Genomic DNA, 11,140 nt, shown 5'->3' on the forward strand with positions numbered 1-11,140 from the left:
AATTTATGACTGTGAAACATCAAAATTTGCAGAAACATAAAAGAAAATTGAATACGTATGGTCATGAGGTAGTGAGACATAGGTTCTATACTAAATAATTAGTCCATACACAAGTTCCATTTAACTTTGAATTTATGGCAGTCGATATATAACGAACTTACATCTTTTAACATTTCCAGATACACGTCGCACAATATAGCTGCCCACATGAATCTACTGCTATGCAGTATGGCACTTTCACATTACACTAAAATAATATTTTTAAACAATAATAATAGGTGGCAAGACATGCGTGTCCGACACAAATTACGAGAGACAGAAGAATGAGTAGCTGTTCATCAAGAATATCTCGTACATCAAAAAGAATGTCTAAAAATGTTCTTCTTTTGTCCGCCTTTCGCGCAGCGGCTTTCAAAGTCAATAGCTCACTGTATCTCTGACGGAGATTCCACAATAAACACGTCACATCACAGGACTTTATTTGCTAACTGTAGCTGTTGCCGAGCGACTGCTCGGTTAGTGAATGGTTTAAAATGGTAGGGCAATCACATAATGTTACAATTAGAAACAGGACGTGGACAGGAAAAGTTGAACAAGTGAGACAGGCATAATGTTGATTTTATTGTTAACCGCACTTACACAATTTGTTCAATATGAGCACCTGTAATGTCAACGAAATGCTGCGTCCGTAAAACGACGTGGTCGACAGTTGCTCGCAACACTTCCCGTGGAATCTGAGCAACATGTTCCTGTATACTGGCCTTCAGATCAGATAATCTTGCAGGCCAAGCATCTGGAAAGCCTCTGGTGATAATACGTTCGAGGAAGGTTGCAGTAAGCAGATCTTTCAGTGGGTAAGCGATATGACGTGTTGCCCCATATTGCATAAAAAGAGTGGTTTCTACATAGGTACGCTCTTCCAAAGCGGGAATCACATGCTGTACCAGGAGGTCCCGATAACGTGCAGACGTGACGCTACCCCTGACAGGTCGTCTGGGTGCATTATCTTCAAAGAAGAACGGACCGAGAATAAAGGTGGTTGTAAATCCACACCAGACAGTGACATACGTGGAGAGCAATGGCTCTTCGTGCACAACACGTCCTTTAATAGTACGCCAAATTCGTCAGTTTGTGTATTCATTGCACCCTGTAGTGTAAAATGTACCTCGACACTCCCGGCCATATGTTGTCAACTTCGATCTGTGCCAGGAACCGAAGAAAAAATTCCGAACGTTACTGTGGATTATGGGGTTTCAGTTGCTGCTCCGTCTGGACACTGTACGGATATTAGTTTAAAACAGACGCAAAACTTCCCGTACTGTTGACCATGGGATGGATAATTTTCGTGACACTCCACGTGCTGCATGGTCAGTTACAGCAACAACAATCTCGTCGTAGGCCTTCGTCTTCCAGGTGCCACACTAAACTCTCCTGTGTCTTAGAATTTCATTATCATCTTTTGTGACACATTTTATGACATCAGGCCTCTCCTCAGACTTGTCAGTCGGCAATACCCTCTCTCTGCAGCACTGTGATTGCTGTCGTTCACATAAAACAGTTTCACTAACAGTGCATGGTCTCTTTTTCTTGGTAGCCGTAATGTTCACTCACGTTATGGCTTGTCAAATGACAGTGTGGATGTCATATCGCGAGATTTGCGCATGATAGCCACAGTTGGAACTAATTTTTTTGCCAGTATAAATCGGTTCCACATTAACGCCTTATCATATCTACCTAGTTTCGCTGTCATATGATAATTACAGCCCACACTGTACCTCTGGGTAACTGTACTTTAACAAGAAACACCCGGTACATATCTTCGGATGGATGAAGCATACCGTTCTGTATTTTCAGTAAAACATTTTTGGGTATATGATTGCGCGTTCGTGGTTTATAGATCAAAGCTGCAAGTGATCTTCTTCAGGGTTGTCTATTTCTATCGTGCTAATGTTGATTTTGTGTATTTTCCACTGTGCTAACGTCGAGTTCAGCTCTTCCAAAGTGTCATTTTATCCTGTGCAGAGAGACAATTCATCATGAACTTCAATGAATCTTGCTTTGCATTGGATGGTACTAGTGGGGATGCAGGATAGACATCATTTTCTTTAATAGTTTAGTCTACAGAGAGTGTTGTACATTGGAACACTTCTCAGACTACCGCCTCTAGCCAGCCGTGTAATAGAAGTTTAATACACACATCAAAAAAAGTTTTGCATCACCCCAGTTCTCAGAACTCCTGAAGATAGACGTAGACTGTGGATATTGCATCACAGACACAGTCCCTTTGACTGTTCAGAGATGTCACTAAACCCGCCAAAAGATGTAAACAACCATGCATGAGCAGCGCCTGTTAGACGGAGGGGATCCGACAGCCGATCAGTTCCAGTCATTCCACCAGGAAGGAGGTCCACGGCTCGTATTGTCTGTAATTCAGCCATGCCTAGATGGTCAATACAACGGTTCGATCGCCAGGAAGGAAAGTGTCCAGACGTCTCGGAGTGAACCAAAGCGATGTTGTTCGAACATGGAGGAGATAGAGAGAGAGACCGGAACTGTCGATGACATGCCTCGCTCAGTCTTCCCAAGGCTACTACTGCAGTGGATGACCGCTACCTACGGATTATGGCTCGGAGGAACCCTGACAGCAACGCCACCATGTTGAACAATGCTTTTCGTGCAGTCACAGGATGTCGTGTTACAATTCAAACTGAGCGTAATAGGCTGCATTATGCGCAACTTCACTCCCTACGTCCATGGCGAGGTCCATCTCTACAACCACGACACCATGCAGCGCTGTACAGATGGGCCCATCAGCATGTCGTATGGACTGCTCAGGATTAGCATCACATTCTCTTCAACGACTAGTGTCGCATATGCCTTCAACCAATCGTCGGAGGCGTGTTTAGTGGCAAGCCAGTCAGGCTGAACGCCTTAAACACACTGTCCAACGAGTGCAGCAAGGTGAAGGTTCCCTGCTGTTTCGTGGTTGCTTTATATGGGGCCGACATACGCCGCTGCTTGTCATGGAAGGCGCCGTAATGGCTGTGCGATACATGAACGCCATCCTCCGGCCGATAGTGCAACCACATCGGCATCATATTAACGAGGCATTCGTCTTCATGGACGACAATTCGCGCCCCCATAGTGCACATCTTGTGAATGACTTCCTTCAGGATAACGACACCGCTCGATTAGAGTCGCCAGCATGTTCTCCACACATGAACCCTATCGAACATGGAAGCCTGGGATAGATTGAAAAGAAGTGTTTATGGACGACGTGACCCACCAACCACTCTGAGGGATCTACACCGAATCGCCGTTGAGGAGTGGGACAATCTGGACCAACAGTGCCTCGATGAACTTGCAGATAGTATGCCACGACGAATATAGACATGCATCAATACAAGAGGACGTGCTACTGGGTATCAGAGGTACCGGTGTGTACAGCAATCTGGACCACCACCTCTGAAGGTCTCGCCGTATGGTGGTACAACATGCAATGTGTGGTTTTCATGAGAAATAAAAAGGGCGGAAATGATGTTAATGTTGATCTCTATTCCAATTTTCTGTACAGGTTCCGGAACTCTCGGAACAGAGGTGATGCAAAACTTTTTTTGATGTGTGAATATTTGCTTATTCCGTTAGGAAACGGTAGCGTTCACTTTACGTATGCTGCAGACTTTTTCTGAAATTACAGAACTTACTCCGAGAAAAAAATGTTTCTCCAAATGTGAAAAGCTGAAACTTGGTCATTTACCGAGGAACAAATATTCTATTGAATTTTAAAAGTGTTGTAAAGAGAAAATCTTGTCCTTAGTGTACTTTACACTGAGGGTGACAAAAAAGTCATGGGATAGCGATATTCTCTTAGACAGATGGCGGCGGTATCGCGTACACGATATAAAATGGGAGTGCATTGACGAAACTGTCATTTGAACTCATGAGATTCATGCCAAAAGGTTTCCGACGTGATTATGGCGGCACACTGGAAATTAACAGACCCTGAACGCGGTATGGTTGTTGGAGCTAGACACATGGGACAATCAATTTCGGAAATCGTTAGGGAATTCAATATTACGAGATCCACAGTTTGAACAGTGTGCCGAGAATGCAAAATTTCAGGCATAACCTCTCACTATGGACAACGCAGTGGCTGACGGTCTTCACTTAACGACCGTAAACAGCGGCGTTTGCGTAGAGCTATCAGTGCTAACAGACAAGCAACACTGTGTGAAATAACAGAAGAAATCGGTGTGAGACATACGAAATTTGGCGTTAAGGGGCTGTGGTAGTAGACGATGACGCTAGTGCCTTCGTTAACAGCACGCTATCACCTGCAGCGCCTCCTGGGCTCGTGACCACACCGGTTGTATCCAGATGACAGGAAAACCGTGGTTGTTGATAGAGTTCGGGTATGGTGCAGACCCCACGTAGCAATGAACCCAAGTCGTCAGCAAGGCATTGTGCAAGCTGGTGGTGACTCCATAATGATGTGGGCTGTGTTTACTTGGGATTGACACGGTTCTCTGTTCCAACTGAACCCATCATTGACTGGAAATGGTTATGTTCCGATACTTGGAGACCATCTGCAGCCATTCATGGACTTCATGTTGCCAAACAACGATGAAATTTTTGCTAATGAGAATGCGTCATGTCACCGTGCCACTACTCTTCGGGAGTGGTTTGAAGAACATTGTAGGAAATTCAGGCAAATTACTTGGCCCTCCGGATCGCCCAATATGAAACCCAACGAACAATCGTGGAATATAGTCGAGACGTCAGTTCGTGCAAAAAATGCTGCACCGGCAACACTTTCCACTTTCGCAATTAGAGACGCTATACAGGCACTATGGCATAATATTTCTGCGGGGGACTTCCAGCGACTTGTTGAATCCATGTCACATCGAGTTGCTGCATTACGCCGAGCAAAAGGAGGTCCGACACGATATTAGGACGTATCCCATGACTTTTGTCGTCTCAGTCTATCAGTCTGTGTCATAGATTATTACTCTAATACACAGTAATAATCAGTAATTGAAATTAAATTAAGAGGAAGTATTATGAAAAATCAATTACAAGTTAAAAATATTTTGAAATAGAAGCTATTGACAACTAAGAGAAACTTCCATTTCCAAGATAGGGAACACTGTTCAGGCTTTAAAGAAGCTCAGTTCATTTGCAGATATCACGTGTTCCATGGCAGAAAACCATCACCCGTTTCAAGGTACAGGATTGTGCACGACTGACGAAGTACGGTTTAACCACGCACATGTTATCTGACCAGTTTTAAAATATACATAATTTTGCTCAGCATAAAGCTCTCTCACTGAAGAATTAACATCATCCTGGAAATAGCTTTAATGTATTTCACAACACTTAAGTATGTAGTATTGGTAATTTGTACAAACCCTGTACAAAACATAGTCATGTGTCTCACAGCAACGAAAAAACGGTAGAAGATGTGAAAAACTACTTATGGCGTGTGTACTCTTTCATTTTATTCTAAAATCGGTCACTAGATTGAAACAGCGACCACGAAACATGTCTTCCTATGTGAACTACCTCCAACGTACAATATTCTTCCTTAGTTGAATTTGGACACAAAGAGAACTTGTTCAAGGCTACACTTTTTAAAGGCCGCATTTAGACAACTAGGGCCCACCATGTGATAATTTTTTTGTGGGCCATAGTGCTCCACTCTGTCCACCTATAGCTGGGTCTTAAAGGCCGCATTTAGACAACTAGGGCCCACCATGTGATAATTTTTTTGTGGGCCATAGTGCTCCACTCTGTCCACCTATAGTTGGGTCGGCGTAAGGTGATCCCCAACAGTTGCAGTGGGCCTGGCGCGGCAGCTTCGCGGGACTGCCTCAGCCAATAACGTAACGCGATTTTGTAAACGTGTTTATGGCAACGCCTCAGTGTTGTCACAGCTTTGCATACGGTTACTGTTTTCGCCTGCAGCCGTTAGCGACTCGCAGCTGAAAGCTGGTAACAGCGCTGTGAGCTGTCACGGATCTTCTTACGCCGTCTGCATTATAGTCCGCATCATCGACCCCCACCATACAGCGAAATTTCACTACGCAGCTAAGGCCGCGATCACCATTGCCCGTGCAGCATCACGTGGAGGTGTGGCGGTGTGGAGATTTTTTTCATCTCCTGTATAAGTTACAGCTGTGATTAGTTTCTGGAACTAGAAAATGTGAAACTTTTGAAATGGGAAATTATAAAATTTCAGTTTTTAAGAAAAGAATAAAAATAAGACAGGAAAGATTAGTATTGTAGACAGTTGCACCTTCACCGGTGCTGGTCAGAAGCTGCTCCTGAGCAATACATTCCATTATTACGAGAGTGAGTCAAATGAAAATCTTAAATTTCTAATAACAAATCGAAATTTCGCGCCTTATCCTGTAAGTTGGTAAGCGTGCTACACACAGCGTGCAGAATGGCCTGTAGGTGGCAGCATAGTGCAGATGCACACATACCGTCGCAGTATCAGTATAAAGACGGCGGCCCCACTTGCACCTTGCACCAGGGAAGAACAGCGTTCTGTTATTCGGTTCTTGCGTAGTGAAGGCGTGAAACCTATTCCAATTCATCGACGAATGAAGGTTCAGTACGGTGATGCATGTTTGTCACAGCAGCAAGCCTACGAATGGAGTAGGAAGTTCGCAAATGGTGTGACTTCAGTGGAAGATGCTCCTCGTCCATGACAGGCACAACGAGTTGTGACTCCACAGAACATTGCAGCAGTTGAAGCCATAGTGAAGGAAAACCGCCGAGTGACACTGAATGACATTGCAGCATGTTTACAGATTAGTCATGGGTCAGCACACCACATTGTGCATGATGTGCTCCAGTTTCACAAAGTGTCTGCAAGATGCACCCATCTTGACTCCTGAAATGAGAGAACGACGAGTTGATGCTTGTGAAAAACTTCTTCGGCGCTTTGAACGAGAAGGTGATGGCTTCCTTGCAAGAATCGTTGCTGGGGACTAAACCTGGGTTGACTTGCACCAGCCAGAAACGAAGAGAGCGAGCAGGGAATGGCGCCATTCCTCATCACCAAAACCAAAGAAGTTTCGAACAGAACCATCAGCAGGAAAGATTATGCTGACTCTCTTTTGGGACAAAAAAGGCGTCATTTTGGAGCATTACATGCCTAGAGGGACCACTGTCACCAGTGCATCATACATAGATCTCCTAAAAAAGCATCTGCGCCCTGCAATCAAATCAAAGCGACGTAGTTTGATGTCAGCAGGTGTCCTTTTGCAACGTGACAATGCAAGGCCCCACACTGCCCGTACAATAGCTGCAAGAATCACAGATCTGCATTTTAAGTGTCTTCCTCATCCACCATACTCACCAGACCTTGCCCCAAGTGATTTCCATATGTTTGGACCACTCAAAGACGCAATGGGAGGAAACAAATTCCATTCTGATGAAGTGGTACGCCACGTGGTGCATGAGTGGTTGCGCGGACTACCAAAAGAATTTTTTTCTAAAGGAATTTATGCACTTTGGAAGCGCTGGAGGACTTGCATTGAGCGTGGGGAAGATTATGTTGAAAAGTGATACAGCTTTGTACCACTTCTGCACTGTAAATAATATTTTAAAAAAATATTTAAGTTTTTCATTTGACTCACTCTCGTAGTTTAATACTCGAGATAATTCACGTCTCAGATGTCACGAATCGATTCTTCCCTTACATAACTGTTCCTATATCTACGTTTTGTTAGTGTTTCTATGCTGTATGTGCTTGTTCATTTGCTAGATTATTTGTTTTCTATTGTAGTTTAGTGTAATTATGGGTTTATCGTGGCGCCTGGTACAGTAACCGGCCACAATCTGTCGTAAAAGGAGGACTGCTGTGCTGCACAGATGGCGTCCTCCCTGACAGGCGCGTGTGTTTTGTTCGCAGTAACGGTCAGCGGGGAGCGGCCGGCCGCGACGAGAAGAGAGGCGCCCTTAGCGCGGGGCAGCCCCGCCCCAACGCCACTGCCATGTCCACGTCTTCCACTGGCTACGCCACACTCAGGTAGGTGGCCCGGCGCCGCGCCTGCGCTCTGCAGTACGGTAGCAGCCAGAGCTCGCGCAAGATAACGCCACACCGGCGCAGAAACGTGTTCTCGTCACGATCGCTGGCGATTCCGTTTCGTGGTTCCAAAGGGACGGCCGCCTCAGTTGGCAGGCGCCTGGCGACCTGCACGCTTCTGACATTCTCGTTACTATCTCCCCACTGCTTAGCACGGCACCGCTCTCTTCGTGCACCGTACGTGCTGAGGAAGTTGTTGATAATCAGAGGCTTGTGATTATATGCAGGGCCATCCAATTTTAATCGGAACTGACAAACGAGGAAACAAATGTCATATTAGAAACTGTGTTTGAGTGCTAGGTATTCAAGTCACACAGTACAGAGTGTAAAGCATAGCTACAGGTACTTCTCGAAGATTAATTTGGAAAGATTTATTTATGTAATCGTCTGGCTTGGGCCCCCCATCGGGCAGGCCCTTCGCCAGGTGCCGGTCGTTCAATCTGACGCCTCTTAGGAGAGCTGCAGTCGATGAGGATGATAGGATGTGGAAAGCACAGCACCCAGTCCTTGGGCGGAGAAAATTCCCTGACCCAGCCGGGAATCGAACCCGGGCCCAGAGGATTGCCCGGGCCCATTCAGCTACCGGGGGCGGACACTTTGGAAAGATGGATAGGAAAGACAATATAATTTTATTTTTAGGTATCTCTGCCGAACAAGTTCTCAGAAAACTCCAAAATAATTTTTACGTGACACGTTATAAATGTCGTAGTAAGCGAGTTTGTCTGCTGCACGAACATTTCTGCCCCTTTTTTGTTTTAATGATACAATTCTGGCAGCGCTTGATCGATCCTGTTTTGCTTTGATTGATCCTTTGTTTATGTAACTATTTCATTGTCGGTACGCTAGTGAGAAACTATTGACCTCGAACACATTTATCTAATTTTTGGTGACACTAACAAATGACAACTAATCTGCTAATATGATCAAACGCGGGCTCGTGGCTGTGGCTTACAAGTAATGCGAGAGGTACGTTTGTGCAAAGCAGCTGTCGAACTGTACCTCCCCTGTCACATGATGGTCATTCACAACGGAGCCCCCACCAATACCCCTGAGCCAACCAACCCCGCGCCCATGCCGCGCCGTCTCTGCATGTACGATCCAATTCCTTTTGTGCCCAGTATTCTCCTCATCATTTTGCGTAACGAGCAGACCTCCTTAATCGCTGACAGTAAGATCTTCTGGGTAAAATCTTTATAAAATGTTATGACCGGTTTCGATTGTTCTAATAATCATCTTCAGATCATAAGATGTCGTCACAGTATGTAACATATCACATGCTATAAACGTTTTCAGATCGTCGTGTCTTGAAGCTTTCAAATGTTGAAGAAAAGACATTTTAACACCAAAGCTGTTGTTTACTTGCTGGCTGACTAGTTTGGGGCTTTCACCATTGTAACCTATTACAGAGAACAAAATTTTATTCTGATGCATGTGCAGAATGTGTATAATAAAGGCCGGCCGAAGTGGTCGTGCGGTTAAAGGCGCTGCAGTCTGGAACCGCAAGACCGCTATGGTCGCAGGTTCGAATCCTGCCTCGGGCATGGATGTGTGTGATGTCCTTAGGTTAGTTAGGTTTAACTAGTTCTAAGTTCTAGGGGACTAATGACCTCAGAAGTTGAGTCCCATAGTGCTCAAAGCCATTTGAACCATTTGTATAATAAAGGTTGTTGTTGTTGTGGTCTTCAGTCCAGAGACTGGTTTGATGCAGCTCTCCATGCTACTCTATCCTGTGCAAACTTCATCTCCCAGTACGTACTGCAGCCTACATCCTTCTGAATCTGTTTAGTGTATTCATCTCTTGGTCTTCCTCTTCCATTTTTAACCTCCGCACTGCCCTACAATACTAAATTGGTGATCCCTTGATCCCTCAGAACAAGTCCTACCAACCGATCCCTTCTTCTAGTCAAGTTGTGCCACAAACTCCTCTTCTCTCTAATTCTATTCAATACCTCCTCATTAGTTATGTGATTTACCCATCTAATCTTCAGCATTCTTCTGTAGCACCACATTTCGAAAGCTTCTATTTTCTTCTTGTCAAAAATGGTTCAAATGGCTCTGAGCACTATGGGACTTAACAGCTGTGGTCATCAGTCCCCTAGAACTTAGAACTACTTAAACCTAACTAACCTAAGGACATCACACACATCCATGCCCGAGGCAGGATTCGAACCTGCGACCGTAGCAGTCGCGCGGTTCCGGACTGCGCGCCTAGAACCGAGAGACCACCGCGGCCGGCCTTTCTTCTTATCCAAATTATTTATCGTTCACGTTTCACTTCCATACATCGCTACACTCCATACAAATACTGTCAGAAACGACTTCCTGACACTTATATCAATAGTCGATGTTAACAAATTTCTCTTCTTCGGAAACGCTTTCCTTGCCATTCCCAGATTACACTTTATATCCTCTCTAGTTCGACCATCATCAGTTATTTTGCTCCCAAAATAGCAATACTCATTTACTTCTTTAAGCATCTCATTTCCTAATCTAATTCCCGCAGCATCCCCCGATTTAATTCGACGACATTCCATTATTCTCGTTTTGCTTCTGTTGATGTTCATCTTATATTGTCCTTTCAAGACACTGTCCATTCCGTTCAGCTGCTCTTTCAGGTCCTTTGCTGTCTCTGGCAGAATTACAGTGTCATCGACGAACCTCAAAGTTTTAATTCCTTCTCCATGGATTTTAATTCCTACTCCGAATTTTTCTTTTGTTTCCTTTACTGCTTGCTCAATATACAGATTGAATAACATCGGGGAGAGGCTACAACCCTGTCTCACTCCCTACCCAACCACTTGTGGGGTGGCGGGTGGAATATTTTGTTATTAAAATGTTCCTATTATTTATTGCTGTTGTTTGCCGTTCTCAACACTGGCTCTCTAACTACAATATTGGCAACCAGAAAGTGATTAGCCAAACGCGAAGCCTGTAATTAGAATTCCTAGTGCCCACATCATCTGAGAAATACATTTATACCTACAACTTATAGCTCTGAGGAATTAGGAGATTGTCTAGGATTTATAATCAAAAACGAATCTCTCT

The 11,140-nt window shown here is 44.6% G+C and overlaps 1 long non-coding RNA gene across 1 annotated transcript in view; it reads left to right on the plus strand.

The window, feature by feature from the left end:
* LOC124796426 overlaps positions 1–8,029 on the plus strand; it is a 687,048-nt gene extending 679,019 nt beyond the window's left edge. Inside the window, exon 4 of the long non-coding RNA XR_007016766.1 lies at positions 7,922–8,029. This is a non-coding gene — a long non-coding RNA (uncharacterized LOC124796426). The remainder of the gene's footprint in view (positions 1–7,921) is intronic.
* The last annotated feature ends 3,111 nt before the right edge of the window (positions 8,030–11,140 follow it).

The sequence above is a fragment of the Schistocerca piceifrons genome, chromosome 4, assembly GCF_021461385.2.
Source record: "Schistocerca piceifrons isolate TAMUIC-IGC-003096 chromosome 4, iqSchPice1.1, whole genome shotgun sequence".
Lineage (NCBI taxonomy): Eukaryota > Metazoa > Arthropoda > Insecta > Orthoptera > Acrididae > Schistocerca > Schistocerca piceifrons.